At 43.3% G+C, this 23,457-nt stretch overlaps 1 protein-coding gene and 1 pseudogene across 3 annotated transcripts in view; one reads left to right on the top strand and one right to left on the bottom strand.

Moving 5' to 3' along the window:
* Window positions 1–70: 70 nt before the first annotated feature.
* LOC129829990 (40S ribosomal protein S10-like) lies at window positions 71–12,044 on the bottom strand (annotated as a pseudogene).
* A 5,862-nt stretch (window positions 12,045–17,906) lies between these two features.
* LOC129829987 (protein kinase C and casein kinase substrate in neurons protein 1-like) overlaps window positions 17,907–23,457 on the top strand; it is a 50,374-nt gene continuing 44,823 nt past the window's right edge. For all 3 annotated transcript variants that reach the window (XM_055892086.1, XM_055892083.1, XM_055892084.1), the window contains exon 1: window positions 17,907–18,046. The gene's annotated coding sequence lies outside the window, so the exon portion shown is untranslated. The remainder of the gene's footprint in view (window positions 18,047–23,457) is intronic.

Below are 23,457 nucleotides of genomic sequence, written 5' to 3'. Positions count from 1 at the left end.
ATTCAAGTGTATACATCTTATGATAATGAGCACTGACATCTCATGCAATTAAATTCATGACACATTGGTGTAATCTCAATCACCTTTTATTATACTGTACAAGAACAGTCTGCTTGACTCCTGTGGTGGTTGCTGTCCTCTGCCACGTCCAAAACCGCCTCTCTGCAACACAAAGTTGGTATTTTTCGGTCCTTGAAGATCTCTATTGGGCTACAATATAGCATGGCACCCATCCTTGATTCAAATGCTTGGGAAAGTATTTACTTACGAATTGGAACCCAGTAGCTGCACCAGCACCTGCTTCAGCCTTCTTGTCTGCACCAGCTAAAAGGACAAAGTATGATCATCAGACAAGTAAAGAATTAGGTAACTTTCATTCAATTTACCATGTGTTGCAATGTAGGTCAGCCACTATGGCATTGGCCCAATGTTTCCATATTGGTGCATGCTTATCGAACATAAAACAGGTGATTTTGGGTACTCACGTGGTGCAACAGAACGTCTGTAATTGTCTTTGTCTCCTCCTTCACGGTTAAACCTGGCTGGCCGCTCAGCTCTCTCACCCTCCATCCCTGGAACAGGAGGACATTTTACACCACTCATCTCCATACAACTGGCATAACACCTGCAATGTTCACCACACTATACATCCATGAAGGAAACATGCTAAGTATAGGAATCAGTCGACCCTGTATTACTGATTGGAAGTAAACTCAGCAAAAAAAATAAATGTCCTCTCACTGTCAACTGCGTTTATTTTCAGCAAACCTAACGTGTAAATATTTGTATGAACACAAGATTCAACAACAGAAATAAACTGAACAAGTTCCACAGACATGGAATAATGTGTCCCTGAACAAAGGGGGGGATCAAAAGTAACAGTATCTGGTGTGGCCACCAGCTGCATTAAGTACTGCAGTGCATCTCCTCATGGACTGCACCAGATTTACCAGAATATGTACATATAAATATATGGATGAGCGATGGCTGAACGGCATGGCAAGATGCAGTAGATGGTATAGAGTACAGTATATACATATGAGATGATTAATGTAGGGTATGCAAACATATAAAGAGGCATTGTTTAAAGTGACTAGTGATACATTTATTACATCCAATTTGTAATTATTAAAGAGGCTAGAGATTTGAGTCAGTATGTTGGCAGCAGCCACTCAATGTTAGTGATGGCTGTTTAACAGTCTGATGGCCTTGAGTAGAAGCAGTTTTTAAGTCTCTCAGTCCCAGCTTTGATGCACCTGTAATGACCTCGCCTTCTGGATGATAGTGGGGTGAACAGGCAGTGGCTCGGGTGGTTGTTGTCCTTGATGTTCTTTTTGGCCTTCCTGTGACATCGGGTGGTATAGGTGTCCTGGAGGGCAGACAAGATGCTCTCGATTGCGCATCTGTAAAAGTTTGAGTGTTTTTGGTGACAAGCCATATTTTTTCAGCCTCCTGAGGTTGAAAAGGCGCTGTTGTGCCTTCTTGACCATGCTGTCTGTGTGGGTGGACCATTTCAGTCTGTGATGTGTACACCGAGGAACTTAAAACTTTCCACCTTCTCCACTACTGTCCCGTCAATGTGGATAGGGGGGTGCTCCCTCTGCTGTTTCCTGAAGTCCACGATCATCTCCTTTGTTTTGTTGACATTGAGTTTGAGATTAATTTCCTGACACCACACTCCGAGGGCCCTCACCTCCTCCCTGTAGGCCGTCTCGTCGTTGTTGGTAATCAAGCCTACCACTAGTGTCGTCTGCAAACTTGATGATTGAGTTGGAGGCGTGCATAGTCACGCAGTCATGGGTGAACAGGGAGTACAGGAGAGTGCTAAGAACGCACCCTTGTGGGGACCCAGTGTTGAGGATCAGCGGGGTGGAGATGTTTCCAACCCTCACCACCTGGGGCCGGCCCGTCGAAGTCCAGAACCCAGTTGCACAGGTCAGGGTCGAGACCCAGGGTCTATGGTGTTAAATGCTGAGCTGTAATCGATGAACAGCATTCTTACATAGGTATTCCTTTTGTCCAGGTGGGTTAGGGCAGTGTGATTGCAATTGCGTCGTCTGTGTACCTATTGAGGCGGTAAGCAAATTGGAGTGGGTCTAGGGTGTCAGGTAGGGTGGAGGTGATATGATCATTGACTAGTCTCTCAAATCACTTCATGATGACGGAAGTGAGTGCTACGGGGCGATAGTCGTTTAGCTCAGTTACCTTTAGCTTTCTTGGGAACAGGAACAATGGTGGCCCTTTTGAAGCATGTGGGAACAGCAGACTGGGATAGGGATTGATTGAATATGTCCTTAAAACACAAGCCAGTTGGTCTACGCATGCTCTGAGGACACGGCTAGGGATGCCATCTGGTCCGGCAGCCTTGCAAGGGTTAACTGATGAAGGGATTGTGCGTTCCTGGTTTAACTCGGACAGTTGTTGTTGCCATCCTGTACCTGTCCTGCAGGTGTGATGTTCGGATGTACCGATCCTGTGCAGGTGCTGTTACACGTGGTCTCCCACTGCGAGGACGATCAGCTGTCCGTCCTGTAGCGCTGTCTTAGGCGTCTCACAGTACAGACATTGCAATTTATTGCCCTGGTAACATCTGCAGTCCTCATGCCTCCTTGCAGCATGCCTAAGGCACGTTCACGCAGATGAGCAGGGACCCTGGGCATCTTTCTTTTGGTGTTTTTCAGAATCAGTAAAAAGGCCTCTTTAGTGTCCTAGGTTTTCATAACCGTGACCTTAATTGCCTACCATCTGTAAGCTGTTAGTGTCTTAACGACCGTTCCACATGTGCATGTCTATTAATTGTTTATGGTTCATTGAACAAGCATGGGAAACAGTGTTTAAACCCTTTACAATGAAGATCTGTGAAGTTATTTGGATTTTTACAAATTATCTTTGAAAGACAATGTCCTGAAAAAGGGACGTTTCTTTTTTTGCTGAGTTTAGTTATATTTTTACAGTGCACCCTCCTGAACAGTCCCCAGGTGAAACATATGGGCCTTTTCACAATTGGAAAAAGGTCAAAGGCAATTGAGGAGAGGGAAAGTGGACGAAAATGCGCTATGAAATGAGACTCATCTAATCACGCGTCATCAGGCAAATTACATTTACAGGTTGGAATCCCAAAATAAATGTATTAAGTGATAAACATTTGGCTAGTTATGCAATACATTTTTATAGATTTAAATAGCATATTGTTTTTAAATGTTTGCATGATTTTTTCCTTCAAGAAAACAAAAGCAGATTCAAAGGGTGTGGCGGATTTGAAAACTCTTCCACAAAGGACTCTGGTAGGATACACCTGTGCTTCCTCGCCAAAAGGAGGCTATCGGAATGGAGAACAGTCTTCCTTTTGCCTAAAAACGAATTGACACCTGTCGCATTCAAAACTGGGAACTCGAAAATCTCCAACTTCAGTGCGTTCAAAACAACTTGGAACTAAGGGGGAAAAAACAAGCTCCGACTGGGAAAATAATTTTAAAATGGTCATCCAACTCAGGCCTCTTTCTTGAACTCCGTCTTTCCGACCTGCAGATCACTGACATGATTTGACTTCGTATTTTTCTGAGTTCCCAGTTGTTTTGAATGTGGCAACTCTCCTTGACCACTTATCGGTTTCCGGGTCATGGAGGAAAGACTTTTTCCCCAAATGAGAAAATGCCACAGTCATGATATGCAGCCTACCTTTAGGCCTGGGCCGAGCGGTCTCAGGGCGCTTCTGGCGACACAGAGTGGCAGGAACAATCTCTGGGGGCAGATGCAGGAAGTCCCTCAGGTACTGGATGCCCTCATTGGTCAGGTACCAGTAGAAGTGGCGCCAGGCAAACTGCTCCTTCACATACCCAGTTGACTTCAAAGACTGCAGAGGGAGGGTCACATTCAGTTGGACATTTTTCCAACTAACCAGTGTAACGGATGTGAAATGGCTAACTAGTTAGCGGGTACGCGCTAGTAGCATTTCAATCAGTTACGTCACTTGCTCTGAGACTTTAAGTAGGGTTGCCCCTTGCTTTGCAAGGGCCGTGGCTTTTGTGGAGCGATGGGTAACGACGCTTCGTGGGTGACTGTTGTCGATGTGTGCAGAGGGTCCCTGGTTCGCGGTCGGGGCGAGGGGACGACGTAAAGTTATACTGTTACATTGGTGCCATGACCCGGATCACTGGTTGCTGCGGAAAAAGGAGGAGGTTGAAAGGGGGGTGAGTGTAACGGATGTGAAATGGCTAGCTAGTTAGCGGGTACGCACTAGTAGCATTTCAATCAGTTACGTCACTTGCTCTGAGACTTAAGTAGTGTTGCCCCTTGCTCTGCAAGGGCCGCGGCTTTTGTGGAGCGATGGGTAACGACGCTTCGTGGTTGACTGTTGTTGATGTGTGCAGAGGGTCCCTGGTTCGCGCCCGGGTCGGGGCGAGGGGACGACGTAAAGTTATACTGTTACATTGGTGCCGTGACCCGGATCACTGGTTGCTGCGGAAAAAGGAGGAGGTTGAAAGGGGGGTGAGTGTAACGGATGTGAAATGGCTAGCTAGTTAGCGGGTACGCACTAGTAGCATTTCAATCAGTTACGTCACTTGCTCTGAGACTTAAGTAGTGTTGCCCCTTGCTCTGCAAGGGCCGCGGCTTTTGTGGAGCGATGGGTAACGCCGCTTCGTGGTTGACTGTTGTTGATGTGTGCAGAGGGTCCCTGGTTCTCGCCCGGGTCGGGGCGAGGGGACGACGTAAAGTTTATACTGTTACATTGATGCTGTTGACCCGGATCACTGGTTGCTGCGGAAAAGGAGGAGGTTGAAAGGGGGGTGAGTGTAACGGATGTGAAATGGCTAACTAGTTAGCGGGTGTTACGTTCCCCAGTTTCTGTGTTCTGTTTTGTATTTTAGTGTGTGTGTTTCAGGAGATGGCTTCCTGAAGTACTCCCCAACCAGCTGATTGGTCAACCCCAGGCTAATTGGTGATTGGAGCTGACCCCGCCCCCTCGTCAAGAAGCAGCTGACTCTAATCACCATTGCCACCTGAAGATAAAAGCCAGTGTTCTGCCCAGAAGATTAATAGAGAGAGGAGATGAGATTTGGAGTAGAGATTTGGAGATTGAGAGAGAAAAATTAGATTGTGATATAGTGTGGGTTGTGTATCAGAAAGTGTGGTATGTACTGTTGTTGTTGGTAGCAGTTTTTCTATGTCCTGTGTTTGTGAAATCATTAATAATTACTCTGTTTCATTTGTTCCCAGGGGGGAAGGAGAAGGCACTTTGGGAGTGCTTAGGCAAGAGGCCCGCGGGCATACATATACCCGTAGTATATTTACTGTCTAGGCACACTAGGTAAGACCTGGGCGGACCACCCCCTGTATTTTGGTTAGGGCACCAGACGGTGCTAAGTTAGGTAAGTTAAGTGGGTAGGCAGGTTAGATAGGAGAGGGGGAACTTTGATATTTACTTTCTTTGCTTTGGTTCCGTCCAGCCCCTTTTCCCCATATTACCGTGTAAGAAAATAAATCCAAGTAAACGGTAAAATCTGCTTTTGTGTCATCCTTGCTCGCACCTACAGTCCATACCTCTTGCACTTCAGAGAGTTGAGTTATAGCAGGGAGTTGCGTTCCCTCTTCGCAGAGGCGTGCGTAACATAATGGGAGCTCATCCGGGATTCCATTAAACCCACCGGACCCTGCTGCACTGAGCTCTCTGTGGTTAGTGATTGAGGTGTGATGGTAGGTTGTGAGTTTGGATGACTTGTTTAGTTTGTGTTTTCAGTAGATTGTTGTGTACAAGATGGCTGCCTCAGCCATCTCCAAGTTCATTGAAGCGCCCTCTATTGATTGTTTGGTGAGGTTTCGAAAAGTAGACCTTATAGCTATAGCTGACCATTATGGATTTGTTATCCCTGAGAAAGCCCTAAAGGCTGAGCTTTTGGTGCTAGTCAGGGAGGGTTTAGTGAGAGAAAGAATTCTCTCATTGCAAGGAGAGGAGACGGGTAGACCTTCTGATGCCAAGTCGGAGGACAGGGCGGAGGAAGGGGTTGCTCGTACCCCCTTTACATTGCCTCGATTCGATCCTTTATCTTCTGCTTCAGGTCGTTCAGACGGGACCGCTAGGCTAAAGGTGAGGCTGGCCCGGTTAGAAATGGAGCAAAAAGATAAAGAGAGACAAATGCATTTTGATCTTGAAATTAGGAAAATAGAAGCCGACAAGGAGGTGAGGATCCGACAGCTAGAGCTAGATGCTGGCTCCGGTACGACTCCAAAAGCTGCTCATCATCAAGCCCACTTTGGGCTTGATGATGCGCTACATTGGCCACTCGAGGTTTGGCCGCTCCTGTTACAATGTAAATTGTCTGGGAAAGCCCAGGAAGTAGTAGCTGCTCTCTCCCTGGAAGACAGTTTACACTATGATACAGTTAAAACTACCGTGTTGCGGGCTTATGAGTTGGTGCCTGAAGCTTATAGACAGCGCTTCAGGAACCACAAGAAACCCTCTCACCGTACTTTTGTTGAGTTTGCTAGGGACAAAGAGTCTGTTTAATCGATGGTGTTCAGCCAGCAAAGCTAACACCTTTGCTGATATTCGGGAGTTGATGCTGTTGGAGGATTTTAAAAGCAACCTCCCTGATAGAATTGTAGTTCATTTAAATGAACAGAAAGTGGTGACATTGGCCCAGCAAGCAGTGTTGGCAGATGAGTATGCTTTGACACACAAGACTGTCTTTGGTGCACCTCGTTTTGAAGGTAAACTGATTACGTCATCAGTGCCTCATTCAGGTCGTTTTTCCTCTGACAAGTCTTTTCATGAAATCCGTGAATGTTTTTACTGTCACCAAAAGGGTCACGTGATTGCGGACTGCCCAGTTTTGAAAAATAAACCGAAACAGTCCCAGTCACTGTCCCCAAAAAGGAAAAGTTTGGGTTTAGTCAAGTCTTTGGCTCGTCCGTTGGTCCGAGGTATTGATTCAGCATTTGAGAAACCGGATCCTGTTTATGCTCCGTTTATTTCTGCCGGTTGTGTTTCCTTAACTGGAGAACAAGCTGATCAAAAGCCAATTAAAATCTTACGAGACACCGGGGCGGCGCAGTCAGTAATCATTACTGATGCTTTACCCTGGTCTCCTGAAACGTATTGTGGCTCACATGTTATATTACAGGGCATAGAGACAAAAACAGTACCTGTACCATTACACTGGGTCCACTTAGTGTCAGATTTGGTATCAGGACGTTTCCGTGTTGGTGTAGTGTCTACACTGCCAGTAAAAGGAGTCACATTGCTACTAGGGAATGATATTGCTGGTGGTAACGTTACTCCTGTGTTAGAGGTAGTAGACAACCCAGAAATCAGAACTACAGATGAGATATTGGTTCAAGCATTTCCACATGTTTTTCCTGCTTGTGTGTTAACGAGGGCACAATCTCGCAAGCTTGGAGATGTGGTGGATTTGGCTAGTTCCATTTTTGAGAATGTTGAAGTAGAAGACAATGCACCGAGTATTCCTTCTGCAAGTCCGACAGTTTTTACTCCTGTAAAAACTAAGGAAGGGGACTGCGAAATCGCACCCCAATTACATGACATTCTTTTGTCTGTCACCCCTGAGAAGGTGATTGAATGTCAAAAAGGAGACACCAGTCTTCGCAAGTGTTTTGCTTCGGTAATTTCCATTGAGGAAGCTAAAACTAGAGAGACTGCCTACTTTATGGAAGCAGGAGTTTTGATGCGTAAATGGGCAGCTCATGACACCGTTAATGACTGGAGTGAAGTGTGTCAAGTGGTTGTTCCTACACCGTTCCGACAGCAGGTGCTGTCACTCGCCCATGACCAGGCGTGGTCTGGACATTTGGGGATCACAAAGACTTATAACCGGGTCCTTCGTCATTTTTTCTGGCCAGGTTTGAAGTCTGACGTGGTCCAATTTTGTAAAACATGTCACGTATGTCAACTCACTGGGAAAGCGAATCAAACAGTTCCTAGAGCACCGCTCTACCCGATTCCTGTGGTGGGGGAACCGTTTGAAAGAGTGATAGTTGATTGTGTAGGTCCGTTGCCAAAAACCAGGTCAGGTAACCAGTTCCTATTAACAATAATGTGCAGTGCTACTCGATACCCAGAGGCTATTCCTCTCCGTACTATTACGGCTAAGACTGTGGTGAAGGCACTGGTGAAGTTCTTCTCTACGTTTGGACTCCCTAAAGTAATCCAAACTGATCAGGGATCCAACTTTATGTCCAAAATGTTTTCAAATGTGTTAAAGACATTGTGTATTTCCCATCAGGTCTCAAGTCCGTATCATCCAGAGAGTCAAGGGGCTCTCGAACGCTGGCATCAGACGCTGAAGGCAATGCTACGCAAGTATTGTATGGATACCAGTACCGATTGGGATGAGGGGGTGCCCTTTGTCCTATTTGCTATTAGGGAAACGATACAAGAGTCCTTAGGGTTTAGCCCTGCTGACCTTGTGTTTGGACATACCCCAAGGGGTCCGCTGAAAGTGTTGAAGGAGCATATCTTATCTCCTACACCCAGTAGCGCCCCTAAAAATGTGTTGGATTATGTCAGTAAGATGCGGGAGAGACTGCACGCCGCATGTGCGTTGGCCCAAAAGTCTCTTTCCTCTTCGCAAAAACGCATGAAGGTGCATTATGACAAAAAGGCTGTTGGCCGTTCTTTTGCACCAGGGGATCAAGTTTTAGTTTTGTTGCCAATTCCTGGCTCATCTCTGTCAGCACGTTTTTCTGGACCATATCTGGTGGAAAAGAAACTCAGTGACACCAACTATGTGATAAAGACCCCAGATCGAAGGCGTTCTTCCCGTGTGTGTCATGTTAACATGCTAAAAGAATATTATGTACGTGACTCTCCAGACAGCTCCTCAAGTAAGCCGGTCCAGTCCGCCGTCTCCAGTGTGGCTGCGGTGGTGCTGAAGCCTGGCTGGGACCTAGAGGAGGATAAGGAGGATGGGTTGGAGTTACGCCATACGTTACAGCAGTGTGAACGCCTATGTAATTCAGAGATGCTGAAGAAGTTACCCTCTCAAATGGAACATTTGGATAGCGATCAAACTAAGGACCTTATCCTATTGATAAACAGTTTTCTCAGTGTGTTTCAGGACGTTCCAAGTCGCACGTCCATCTTGGAACATGACGTGGATGTGGGCAACGCTGCTCCTATACGTCAGCATCCGTACCGGGTTAATGCAAAGAAAAGGGAGGTAATGAAAAGTGAGGTAGCTTATTTATTACAGAATGACATGGCAAAACCCAGTAATAGCTCCTGGAGTTCCCCATGTATTCTTGTTCCTAAGCCTGACGGTACGTCCCGCTTATGCACGGACTATCGTCGAGTAAATGCAATTACAAAGTCTGATTCTTTTCCTCTACCTCGATTAGATGACTGCATTGATAGAATTGGCTCTGCTGCTTACGTTAGTAAGTTAGATTTGTTAAAAGGTTATTGGCAGGTGCCTCTGACCTCTAGAGCTTCTGACATATCGGCTTTTGTTACGCCTGATAACTTTGTACAATACACTGTGATGCCCTTTGGCATGTGTAATGCACCTGCTACTTTTCAGCGTCTAGTTAACATTGTGTTTGCAGATGTGCCAAATTGTACTGCATACCTTGATGATGTGGTGATCCATTCGTCTACTTGGTCTGATCATCTCTCCACTTTGAAAAGTGTGTTTCAGCGGTTGGAGAATGCTTCTTTAACCCTCAATTTGGCCAAGTGTGAGTTTGGGAAGGCTACGGTGACTTACTTAGGGAAACAAGTGGGACGAGGTCAAGTGCGCCCAGTAACTGGCAAGGTGGAGGCAATTGTTGCTTTTCCTGCTCCCACGACTCGACGCCAGTTGCGCCGATTCCTAGGGATGGTAGGGTACTATCGTACATTCTGTAAGAATTTCTCGACGGTAGTAGCTCCCCTTTCATCTCTGCTTAGTCCAGAGGTACCATTTAGGTGGTCCAAGGACTGTAACCATGCGTTTGAGTCCGCTAAAGCGCTACTTTGTAGTGCCCCAGTGCTTGCCGCCCCCAACTTTGACAAACCTTTTAAGTTGGAGGTTGACGCTAGTATAGTGGGGGTGGGTGCGGTTCTCTTACAGGAAGATGAAGACGGAGTGGATCGGCCCGTCAGTTTCTTCTCCCGTAAGTTCAACTCGTGTCAGTCAAGGTACTCCACAATTGAACAAGAGACGCTAGCTTTATTGCTAGCCTTACAGTTCTTTGAGGTATATGTGGGATCCAGTGCCTTGCCTGTAATGGTCTTCACGGACCATAATCCTTTAGTGTTCTTAAAGCAAATGTACAATCAGAACCGCCGCCTTATGCGGTGGGCTCTGATTGTACAAGGATATAATGTACAGATAGCCTATAGGAAGGGCTCAGCGAATGTGGTTGCTGACGCTCTATCACGGGTTTACTAACTGGGGAAGCGTTGGTTTTTGTTATTACAAACTGTACGTTTGCAATTTTTGTGGTGGGCGTGTTACGTTCCCCAGTTTCTGTGTTCTGTTTTGTATTTTAGTGTGTGTGTTTCAGGAGATGGCTTCCTGAAGTACTCCCCAACCAGCTGATTGGTCAACCCCAGGCTAATTGGTGATTGGAGCTGACCCCGCCCCCTCGTCAAGAAGCAGCTGACTCTAATCACCATTGCCACCTGAAGATAAAAGCCAGTGTTCTGCCCAGAAGATTAATAGAGAGAGGAGATGAGATTTGGAGTAGAGATTTGGAGATTGAGAGAGAAAAATTAGATTGTGATATAGTGTGGGTTGTGTATCAGAAAGTGTGGTATGTACTGTTGTTGTTGGTAGCAGTTTTTCTATGTCCTGTGTTTGTGAAATCATTAATAATTACTCTGTTTCATTTGTTCCCAGGGGGGAAGGAGAAGGCACTTTGGGAGTGCTTAGGCAAGAGGCCCGCGGGCATACATATACCCGTAGTATATTTACTGTCTAGGCACACTAGGTAAGACCTGGGCGGACCACCCCCTGTATTTTGGTTAGGGCACCAGACGGTGCTAAGTTAGGTAAGTTAAGTGGGTAGGCAGGTTAGATAGGAGAGGGGGAACTTTGATATTTACTTTCTTTGCTTTGGTTCCGTCCAGCCCCTTTTCCCCATATTACCGTGTAAGAAAATAAATCCAAGTAAACGGTAAAATCTGCTTTTGTGTCATCCTTGCTCGCACCTACAGTCCATACCTCTTGCACTTCAGAGAGTTGAGTTATAGCAGGGAGTTGCGTTCCCTCTTCGCAGAGGCGTGCGTAACAGCGGGTACGCGCTAGTAGCACTTCAATCAGTTACGTCACTTGCTCTGAGACTTTAAGTAGGGTTGCCCCTTGCTTTGCAAGGGCCGCGGCTTTTGTGGAGCGATGGGTAACGACGCTTCGTGGTTGACTGTTGTTGATGTGTGCAGAGGGTCCCTGGTTCTCGCCCGGGTCGGGGCGAGGGGACGACGTAAAGTTTATACTGTTACATTGATGCTGTTGACCCGGATCACTGGTTGCTGCGGAAAAGGAGGAGGTTGAAAGGGGGGTGAGTGTAACGGATGTGAAATGGCTAACTAGTTAGCGGGTACGCGCTAGTAGCACTTCAATCAGTTACGTCACTTGCTCTGAGACTTTAAGTAGGGTTGCCCCTTGCTTTGCAAGGGCCGCGGCTTTTGTGGAGCGATGGGTAACGACGCTTCGTGGTTGACTGTTGTTGATGTGTGCAGAGGGTCCCTGGTTCGCGCCCGTGTCGGGGCGAGGGGACGCCGTAAAGTTATACTGTTACACCAGTATAATTTTTTTACAGCTACAATACTGGGTGTCAGACACATTTCCCCTTAGGGACAATAAAGTTGATCCTATCCTGGTTTCATTCTCAATCATGTGACACTATGAGGCACCAGAATAGACTGAGGCACCAGAATAGAGCACCAAAATCTAACCTGCATGGCCTTCATAACGTGAAGGTTGGGCACATTCTTATCGGCCAGCTCCGGGTGCTTAGCCAGATGCACATCCTTTTTTTTCCACCATCACTCCCTCCTTGAAGAGGAGCTCGTAGATGGCTATACGATTCTTCTTGGGCATCAGCATCTGGAGGGGCGGAGAAAAACATGGCCGTCAGCTGTTTAACAGACTACGCTCAAGTTAACGTTACATGCAAGGAAGGTCAACAGGCATCAGCTGTGCCGTTGAGACTTCCTCCATGGCAGTCTCCTCCAATCAAATACAACTGACTGTTTGCTCATTTCTGTTGCTTTAAGATGACAACTCTGCTCAAATGCCAATTGTTGTCCTTGGCTCCGAAATTGTTTAATATAAAACCGTCATAATGTTACACAATGTACTGTTATGCAACCATAAGTTTGTTACAATGTGGATAATATAAAGATTTATGTTAACAAGTTTCACAAAGCTCGCTAACTAGGGTATCTATTGTAACTTGTGAGTACTTGGGACAGTGTTTGAGTGAGTGTCCATGTGCTTGCGCAACTGCCTGAGAGCTAGGACTGCGCCAAGGGTTAACATAATGTGTGTTGTCTCTTCGTTTGCAGGTATGTCTTTTATTTTGTCCGAATTATGTTCTGTATCATTTTACTTGTATTGTATGGTGTGCTGTTGTGCATCGAATGTGTGCAGTGTAACAGTATAACTTTACGTCATCCCCTCGCCCCGACACGGGCGCGAACCAGGGACATTCTGCACACATCAACAACGTCGCCCACGAAGCGTCGTTACCCATCGCTCCACAAAAGCCGCAGCCCTTGCAGAGCAAGGGGCAACCCTACTTAATGTCTCAGAGCAAGTGACGTAACTGATTGAAATGCTACTAGCGCGCACCCGCTAACTAGCTAGCCATTTCACATCCGTTACACACGCAGCACCTGTTATTTCCTTTTGGCTGACCTTCGGCTAGCAAGGTGCCTGAGAGCTAGGACTGCGCCAAGGGTTAACATAATGTGTGTTGTCTCTTCGTGTGCAGGGCAAATACAAAGAATTCAACTAACAGACCGTCAGTTGTGGCAGCGTCCTAATTAAAAGTACACAACGCAGAATGAACTACACTACAAGTCTGTTGTAGTTCATGAACGTTTATTGAAAAATAATGGATTTAAGCTAATAAAGGCATGCACCTACAGAGAACAAACATCTGTACAAGGTTTATTAAGCGTTCCATAATTACTTTTTAAATATTGACCTTGGGCGAATCATGTAGTCAGAACATTCCACAAAGCCTGCTGCCTGGTCTCTGCGCCACTCCGTTTGAGTCATCGGGAACTTCCTTCACCATGAGTGAGTTCAGTCCGCTAGTAGTGAGCTAGCTAACACTGACTAGCAGGCAGCAAACACTTCTAACCTAAAATGGACCACATAGAAGAGATGAACCAAATATGGTAGAAAGGTTGAACACTTGTCAGTGTCTCTTAATCGTGGCAAGTATGCCTAGTTAGCTAACTGGTAGTTACAACTAGCTAGTTAACTACTCGCTTTGTTACCCAACTAGCTAGCTACATAATGCCTGGGTCCCTCTAACACTTTTTTTAAAACATCGGACACAATGTTTAAGGCATACACCGGGATATAGGCGATAACGTTAAAATTAGCTAATTATAAAGCCAAGACTATGCTAAATTGTATTATTGTATCAGTGGAACGAATACAGCAGGGCAAGCCAACTAGCTAGCAGCCGCCATGCATCGTTATAAGTAGTGCGGCTAAAGCTTTAGTATTCGTATAAACAGTCATTAATAAGGGCCAAAAAATAAAATTTAAGCATAAATGTTAGACTGTTTCAAGAAGCACAATTCAGACACAACTTTCAGTTATGTGTTATCATGTTTGTACAGGATGATTAAAGTAAGCTGCTTTTGTACCTTGAATGCGTGTTTTGAGACCGGAGCCGGAGAGACCGACGCATGCGTATTGATGTGATTTTATGCAGCACAGCCATGATAAATTAAAACATCCCTGATTATCGAACTGTCAATGCATTATTCAACATTAATATGTTTTGTGCAGGTGTGCCTATGGCATTTTGTTTGAGTGTTATGGTTGTCTATATTTGACATGTATTTTTCAGCCAGGTACAGGACAGGGAGGGAGGGAGCGAGGGATACTGAGGGCTGTGGTGACGTCACATCAGCAGCACTCATGATTAGGCTACATTTCATAGGAAATTCATTATGTAATGTACTTTATGATATTAGCAAATATCGAAATGCCTGTTGTGAGTGGACAACCGGAATACCAGCCTGATCAGCTTTTGCCAAGGCAATGATAGGCTAAAGAAGATGGCCCGACCCCAGCCATTAGTGCCTTCAGAAAGTTCACACCCCTTGGCTTTTTCCACATTTTGTTGTCACAAAGTGGGATTAAAATGGATTTAATTTTTTTTTTTTTTTACAATGAGCTACACAAAATATTCTAATGTCAGTGGAAGAAATTCTGAGATTTGTACAAAAAAGTATGAAAAATAAAACACAATGTCTTGATTAGATAAGTATTTAACCCCATGAGTGAATACATGTTAGAACCCCTTTTGGCAGTGATTACAGCTGTGAGTCTTTCTGGGTAAGTCTCAAAGAGCTTTGCACACCTGTATTGTACAATATTTGCACATTATTATTTAAAAAATTATTCAAGCTCTGTCAAGTTGGTTGTTGATCATGGCTAAACAGCCATTTTCAAGTCTTGCCATATATTTTCAAGCCGATTTAGTCAAAACCGGCCACTCACGAGCATTCAATGTCGTCTTGGTAAGCAATTCCAGTGTATATTTAGCCTTGTGTTTTAGGTTATTGTCTTGCTGAAAGGTAAGTTTGTCTCCCAGTGTCTGTTGGAAAGCAGACTGAACCAGGTTTTCCTCTAGGATTTTGCCTCTACTTAGCTCTATTCTGTTTCTTTTAATCATAAAAAACTCCTTAGTCCTTTCTGGTGACAAGCATACCCATAACATGATGCAGCCACCACCCTGCTTGAAAATATGAAGAGTTGTACTCAGTGATGTGTTGTGTTTGATTTGGCCCAAAGATCACACTTTTCATTCAGGACATAAAGTTAATTTCTTTGCAAACATTTTTGCAGTTTGACTTAGTGCCTTGTTGCAAAAAGGATTCATGTTTTGGAATATTTGTATTCTGTAGAGGCTTCCTTCTTTTCATTCTGTCAATTAACTTAGTGTTGTGGAGTAACTACAGTGTTGTTGACCCCATCTTCAGTTTTCTCCTATCACAGCCATTAAACTCTGTAACTGTTTTAAAGTCACCATTGACCTCATGGTGAAATCCTTCCTCTCCTGCAACTGAGTTAGGAAGGACGCCTATATCTTTGTAGTGACTGCATGTATTGATACACCATCCAAAGTGTAATGAATAACACCATGCTCAAAAGGATATTCAATGTCTGCTTTATTTTTACCCATCTACCAATAGGTGCCCTTTGTGAGGCATTAGCAAACCTCCTGGGTCTTGTGATTGAATATTTGTTTGAAATTCACTGCTCGACTGAGGGACCTCAAAGATAATTGTATGTATGGGTTACAGAGATGAGGTAGTCATTAAAAAATCATGTTAAACACTATTATTGCACACAGAGTGAGTCCATTCAAGTTATTATGTGACTTGTTAAGCACATGTTTACTCCTGAACTTATTTAGGCTTGTCATAATAAAGGAGTTGAATACTTATTGACTCAAGACATTTCAGCTTGTCCTTTTTAATTAATTTGTAATGACTTTCCTCTTCTTCTGACGAGGAGTAAGAGATATCGGACCAATTTGCAGCGTGGTAAGTGTCCATTTTAATATGTAAAACTGAACACTACAAAAATATAAAATAACAAAGTGAAAGAACAAGCGAAAATCGAAACAGTCCCGTATGGTACAGACACAGGGAACAACCACCCACAAAACACAATAGACAACAGGATACCTAAATATGGCTCCCAATCAGAGACAACGACTAACACCTGCCTCTGATTGAGAACCATACTAGGCCAAACACATAGAAATAGAACAGAATAAAACATAGAGAAAACAACATAGAATGCCCACCCCAACTCACGCCCTGACCAAAATAAAATAAAGACATAAAAAAGGAATTAAGGTCAGAACGTGACAATATTTCTAAAAACATAATTCCACTTTGACATTATGGGATATTGTTTGTAGGCCAGTGACAAAAAAAATCTCAATTTAATCCATGTTAAATTCAGGCTGTAACATGACAACATGTGGAAAAAGTCAAGGGGTGTGAGTACTTCCTGAAGGCACTTTAACTGTCAGAGAGCGACACACAGTGTAGTTTCTGTTATGTTGTGTTATGTCAGATGTAAACCCATAAACCTGTTGTTTACACTAACAAATATAGCCTAGTACTAGTATGCTACGCCCATTGAGGCATTTAAGTCATTTTCAAGGGGTATTCAAAACATTTGCAATTACCAATATGTAGCAGGAAATCTTGATTGCACTTTTAACCTCTTAAATGTAAAGTCCCCATATTTTGGGACCCTATTAGATTTGTTTTATTCAATTCAGTCTGGTATGAGAATGGTAGCCCCTATCTGCAAAAGCAGGGTGTATGCGGAAAGCTGAGTATCTTGGCTATTGATTGGTGTCTTCATATCGTTCATGTGACTTACAACCATATATAGGCTTACGAATAAATAAGGGCAGGCAGAGCAGATTACCTCCTTTCTAAATGGCTGCTACCTACATTCCGGTTAAGGTTGTGAAGCATAAACAAATTAAACACGTAATTCGTTGATACACACCAAAAGCTTGGACTCCACAGATCATGATTATATCTTATTTGTCTTCCTGTGACCTACCATTATTGATTAAAATGTTTATTTTACACATTGTTTTCACCAAACAGCACACATCTTACAAGGTAAGCTTCGATTTGGTCTGTGTTTGAGCTATAGCTATTTCAAATTAATCCTTCGGTTGGTAGGAACAAATCTAGCCTATTGACAATGTTATCTGATGATGTATGACTTAATAGCAACATCGAATGTCCAATGAGTGACTATATATTTGATGTTGCCTGCTTAAGCGCTGTAGGCATCCATTACACAGGGGATTGGCTACTATGGCACCTTGACAGTCTTGTAGCCAATGAGATAAGCTTTCCAGGGATATGCAGTTGACCTGGGTGGGACAAAGCAAGCCCTAGAACTTATATGTAATGCAATCTATTGCTACCTGGCTTGGAAACATCTCATGACCACATCTGATACCACTTACTAAAACATCTGTCCATTTCTAGTTGTTAGGTCTATCAATTACATTTTTTTCTGATATTGTTCACAAGTTGTGGAAGCCATCTGATGTGTTTCCAGCTCTGGGCATCAATAATTCACTTATAGCTTGTCAATGAAAGATAACTTAAAATACATTATTATTATTATATATTTTTTTTTAATGTGTGCTTGATCTTATGTATTCTGAACTATGTAACTGCTATCTATCTTCTGACCATTTCCTCACAAACTCCCAGATGTCTTCTTTCCAGATATACTAAGAGTCAGAATCATGTAATTACACATGAATAGCATTTACTTTTGTGTATGTCTAATTAGGCGGAAATAGCCTTCTATGAGTTGTACTAAGCCCATTGAGACATTTATGTCATATTCAAGGGTTATTCAAAACATTTGCAATTACCAATATGTAGCAGGACATCTTGATTGCACTTTTAATTATAGGAGTGGGCTCAAACCAATGGCCCATGACCCATAGTGGGCTCCAGCCTCGCAGCATTCGCCAATCATATCACACCATAGCCTACAATGTGACTATATCGAAATAAATGTATGACCAGAACAAAATGTTTCCAATCCATCGTATTATGTTCATGACAGAACTCTGATGGTGGACAATATTGAAGCATTTAAAGATACAAGCGATAGCTTTTTGTTGGACCATCCCCCAATGTGCGCGAGTGCTTTGCAGCTCCCCCTTGCTGCGTGCATCGTGATCTCGCAGATGCAGAGCCTCTTGCAGAAGAAGCAGGGTCACCTTCTGTCATTCCAAAAAGAGAGCTGATAAACATTTAGAATATATTTGGATAACACGCTTAGCCTACACCCTGGTAAGTCAGTCGTGCATGTTTGTCCATTGTTGGCGTTACATAGTGTCTGTCCATGGTTATATAACGCTAGGGCAACACAGGGATGAAGGAATCTCTCGCATGGTTCCTTCCCATACATTTTTCTCGACCGCGTTAGGTTGCAATCCAGTGTGTTTTCGATCTGTAAACGACGTATTCTTCATAAATATGAAATTAATACTCTAATGTATTGTTGTCAAGACCTTGATATAGCCTATCTTATGCCAGGTATGTTGTTATTTTGTATGTTGTAGACTGTTTTATGTTTCACATGTCATTTAACAAATGTGGTTGTGCTAAATTGTAACATATTTGGCAATTGTCTTATTGCTTTTGGCTACGTGAATATTTTTTTAATTACAATTTTTTATTTCATGAGATTCTACGAGAGATGATGTTTTCCACCATGCAGATGTTTTCCTCTTTGATCACATACTGTCACTATTAAATTAGATTGCCTGGGTATTCCTGAGTTTTGACCTTATATGGGCTATATAGGCTCATGTTTTCCTTGAGAAATTTAAGCATGGCTAAGCGTTTTCTGGGGGTAATTGTAACAATGTAACCTAACCTGTGTATGAATAGAGATCGAATATAATTAATTTAGGATAAAAGACTACAGGCTATCGGCCGCAGATGCTATCACCACGCGTCCTTTTAAAAACTGACTGACCAAGGTTGTGAGATTGCCGTTTATGCACCCTCCTAGCACGAACAGTGAGAGAAACTAGACAATTGAGGTAGCCTGGACGAATAAGCAAGGTCGCAACGATGCTTCTGAAAACTATTTAATAAAGCAGTCGACCAACGACGAATAGTAGTCTATATTTATTCTTTATTAGGCTATCAGGTTCAACATTTGTAATGTGTAATGCCAGAAAATCGTAATGCAGAATAGGGTATTGAATACTAATGAGGGCATTCCGGTCTGCTGTTATGTAATAGCCTGTCATAGCACAGTGAGGAGCCATCGTTACTCTATCGTCATTGTTTTTCTCGGTGGAAGCACTGCTGCTCGCCTCACGTATCAATAGCATTATTGCCATTCATGGAATTGTATTTCCTATCGTGTGTCTTAAGGAAATAAGGAAATATAAGGAAAGGAAATATATCTCAGTACAGTCAAAACAGAAGATAGTCTGGTAGAATGCACATGCCTAAACATTTATGCAGTTTGGAGATGTTTGTATCATTAGTGATTCTTCTGCACCACTAGTGATGGATGTATGAGATAGCCTACAACTGGGAACTGGCTGTGTGTTAAGGAGTTGAATAAGGGGATGTCAGGCCCTTTAGAGAAACGGGTTGTTTATGCCTCGCTCATCAGGGTGTCAAGACTGTCCATGAGGGGAGTGACTGCCTCAGCATAGTTTATTGATGCTGAGGAAGGGAAGGTAGCCTATTACCGCCATCTGTTCTGTCCGTTGTCTCTTGGGAGCTGTCCATGGTGCTGAAATTGAGCTCTGGTGGACCGCACTGTCTGTAAGCCTATCAGCAAAGGTGCCGGTGCCAGTGCCAGTGCCCCTGAGTGAACGAGATGTGGCTGCAGAGGAGGGAGAGGATGGACATGATGCAGTGAGGGGAATAATCTAATTGTAGTGCGCCATAAGCAGTTGTAGAGGGTTTTCTTTTAATTAGCTGACTCCGTGCACTCCTGCATACCTTGGAGTGGAGTCTTTCCGTGCACTCCTGCATACCTTGGAGTGGAGTCTTTCAACAGGAACCGTTCAATATCAGTTGACTAAAATGAATTTCTTGTTGATTGAAACTGAGTCCATGCTTGGATTAATCCTGAATATTTTCGTTATTCATTGTGCATTGCAAAAACACACTTGCAGTGTTCCAAGTGCCCACACAATCTCTTGGAGGGAAAGCTAGTCTAAAGTTGGCACCAACATTCAAAGAGGTCATGAACTGCATCCAAGTCTCTTGACATAAACTGTGTCCTGCCTTCACCCATTTGTTTGTTCTCTAAAACAATGTCAGTTTGTCGCTGATCTTGGATTAGTTGAGACTCTCTGTGTCATGTCTGTTAATCTCGTGGGCAGACTACATATGACCAATTACGTGATACTTTAGTTCTTGGTTAACCAAAATTACATGTCTGTGGGTGAGATGCTCAGTTCCCATAACTTCCTAAAATGGAAGCAGACAGGGAAGCCCCCGCAGTGACATGATTGCATGATTCAAAAGCAAACTGCTACAAGTGCCATGTGTGCCCAGTGCCCATCATGCAATATGAGTCATCTGGAAAATGTGTCTATGCGTCTCTGTTGTGATGGAAGGAGGCGTTAATAAAAGTGGGGCACCGGGCCTCAACACAAAGGTTGTCAGAGGCAAACACAACTGCCATTGATTTCTGGACTTGTATTGTGCTCTTAGTTTCTGAGAACCTGTTGCAATTAATTTTTTTCTTGTAATGACATACAGTAACTGAGATCAGAGAAGTGTGTGGTGGGCAATTAGTTAGAATTATAATATCTGCACAATCCACATGGTCATTGCATCCCGGTAGGCCCTTCTAACCTTTGCCTGTTTTCCCTAGCTCACACTATTATCTTCAATATCCTACATTATTTAATATTTGAGATTCTTTAAAGAAGCCACCCTTTGCCTTGATGACAGCTTTGCACACTCTTGGAATTCTCTCAACCAGGTTCATGACGTAGTCACCTGGAATGCATTTCAATTAACAGGTGTGCCTTGTTCAAATTGTATTTGTGGAATTTATTTCCTTAATGCGTTTGAGCCAATCAGTTGTGTTGTGACAAGGTAGGGGTGGTATACAGAAGGTAGCCCTATTTGGTAAAAAAATAAGTCTTTATTATGGCAAGAACAGCTCAAATAAGCAAAGAGAAATAACAGTCCATCATTACTTTAAGACATTAAAGTCAGTCAATGCGGAACAATTCAAGAACTTTTAAAGTTTCTTCAAGTGCTGTCGCAAAAACCATCAAGCGATATGATGAAACTGGCTCTCACGAGGACCACCACAGGAAAGGAAGATCCAGAGTTACCTCTGCTGCAGAGGATAAGTTTATTAGAGTTAACTGCACCTTAGATTGCAGCCCAAATAAATGCTTCACAGAGTTCAAGTAACAGACGCAACTCGACATCAAATGTTCAGAGGAGACTGTGTGGCCTTCATGGCCTTCATGTTCGAAATGATGCATAGAAACCACTAATAAAGGATTTTTTCCCAATCTGGCCCTCAAACCATCATGGTCACCTAATAATCCCCAGTTTACAATTGGCTCATTCATCCCCCTCCTCTCCCCTGTAACTATTCCCCAGGTCGTTGCTGTAAATGAGTACGTGTTCTCAGTCAATTTACCTGGTAAAATAACGGTAAAATAAAAAATAAAAATGAGTCCAAATTTTTGATTTTTGGTTCCAACCACCGTGTCTTTGTGAGATGCAGAGTATGTGAACAGATGATCTCTGCATGTGTGGTTCCCACCATGAAGCATGGAGGAGATGTGATGGTGTGGGGGTGCTTTGCTGGTGACACTGTCTGTGATTTATTTAGAATTCAAGGCACACTTAACCAGCATGGCTACCACAGCATTCTGCAGCGATACACCATCCCATCTGGTTTGTGCTTAGTGGGACTATCATTTATTTTTCAACTGTACAATGACCTAAAACACACCTCCAGGCTGTGTAAGGGCTATTTGACCAAGGAGAGTGATGGAGTGCTACATCAGATGACCTGGCCTCCACAATCACCCGACCTCAACCCAATTGAGATGGTTTGGGATGAGTTGGACCGCAGAGTGAAGGAAAGGCAGCCAACAAGTGCTAAGCATATGTGGGAACTCCTTCAAGACTGTTGGAAAAGCATTCCTCATGAAGCTGGTTGAGAGAATGCCAAGAGTGTGCAAAGCTGACATCAAGGCAAAGGGTGGCTACTTTGAAGAATCTGAAATATAAAGTATATTTTGATTTGTTTAACACTTTTTTGGTTACTACGTGATTCCATATATGTTATTTCATAGTTTTGCTGTCTTCACTATTATTCTACAATGTAGAAAGTAGTAAAAAATAAAGAAAAACCCTTGAATGAGTAGGTGTGTCCAAACTTTTGACTGGTACTGTATGTATGTGAGTTTTATCTACAATCACATTTGTGTTTTTTTTTGTATGTCCAGTGCTTGACTTGGACAAGAGTTCACCGGAGCTGAGTACCGGCACCTCAAATGTTCTACTGCTTGAGCTCCTGTTCCACTTGTAGAATATTAGCTCAAAAGTGTTGTGGCGCTCCTGCACCTAAATATAAACAGTATCGGCACCGAAAATGAGTATCGGCACTTATTTCAGTCCAAGTCAAGCACTGTGTAGGTAGGTATAACAACATGCTTCACTTTTCTTTCTTCTCAGTGTGGTTGTGGAAACTGTTGCTACTTAGAGCCTGAAAGTTAGTTTTTTAGCATTCAATTATGATTTCCGCTCATGCATCCAAACGGCTCTATCAGTGTAGTTATCATCCAGAGCAGTGGTATTCAAGCTTTTTCAGCAAGGACCCAATTCTTTTTACCATAACTTTTGGGGACACCATTTTTCCCCTAAAAAATACTTGCGACCCCACCCCAAATCTAATGACACAATTGGTAAATACATTTTTTTACATCAACAAATAACCAATTCATTGCATTTATATCTCTTATCAAAATTAAACGAAACCAATAACTACATTTACATCTTTCTCAAAAACGTTTGTATATTGCCCAATACACTAATTTTGTTCCTTAAAAAATGACATGATTGTGTGTACATTTTGGCGACCCCACTGCAGGTACCCCGCGACCCCGACTTTGAATGCCACTGATCCAGAGAGTAATGGAATGCTCTTTAATTCTGCAGCTAGTGACCGGTCTGTCAGAAGGAAGGCAGTGGGAATAGATAGCAAGCTTAATCACAACAGAGGAAGCTAACCATAATGGAATAGGGCACTCTAGGTAGTTTTTAATCCCCCTCCTCCTCTTCAGTGTTTATCTGTTTTTTATGTGTTGAAACATAACTGAGGATGAACAAATATAGCTTTGCGGAAACATGGAAGATTACGTCACATTGTATTTCTGAGATGTGTCATTTTAAATTTGATATCAGATTTGCAAACTGGCTGTAAACGACAACAACTTTGAATGGTCAGTGCAACATTTTGGCAACTGTGTTATCTAACACCCAGCAGGTAGCCTAGTGGTAAGAGTGTTGGGCTAGTAACTTCAAGGTTGCTAGTTCAAATCCCTGAGCCGACGTGTGATATGCACTTTTCACACTACACATTTGTGTAGGTTACATGGTTGTACATGTGCGAAACAGGACAAATATAAACACAATGTTGGGTTTGTTTGCTAACAGAATACCAGTCTCCATTAATATAGAACATTGGA

This window comes from Salvelinus fontinalis, chromosome 31, assembly GCF_029448725.1.
Source record: "Salvelinus fontinalis isolate EN_2023a chromosome 31, ASM2944872v1, whole genome shotgun sequence".
Taxonomy (NCBI): Eukaryota; Metazoa; Chordata; class Actinopteri; order Salmoniformes; family Salmonidae; genus Salvelinus; species Salvelinus fontinalis.
The sequence above is the reverse complement of the archived record's forward strand: the minus strand, read 5'-3'. Positions and strand labels throughout refer to the sequence as shown.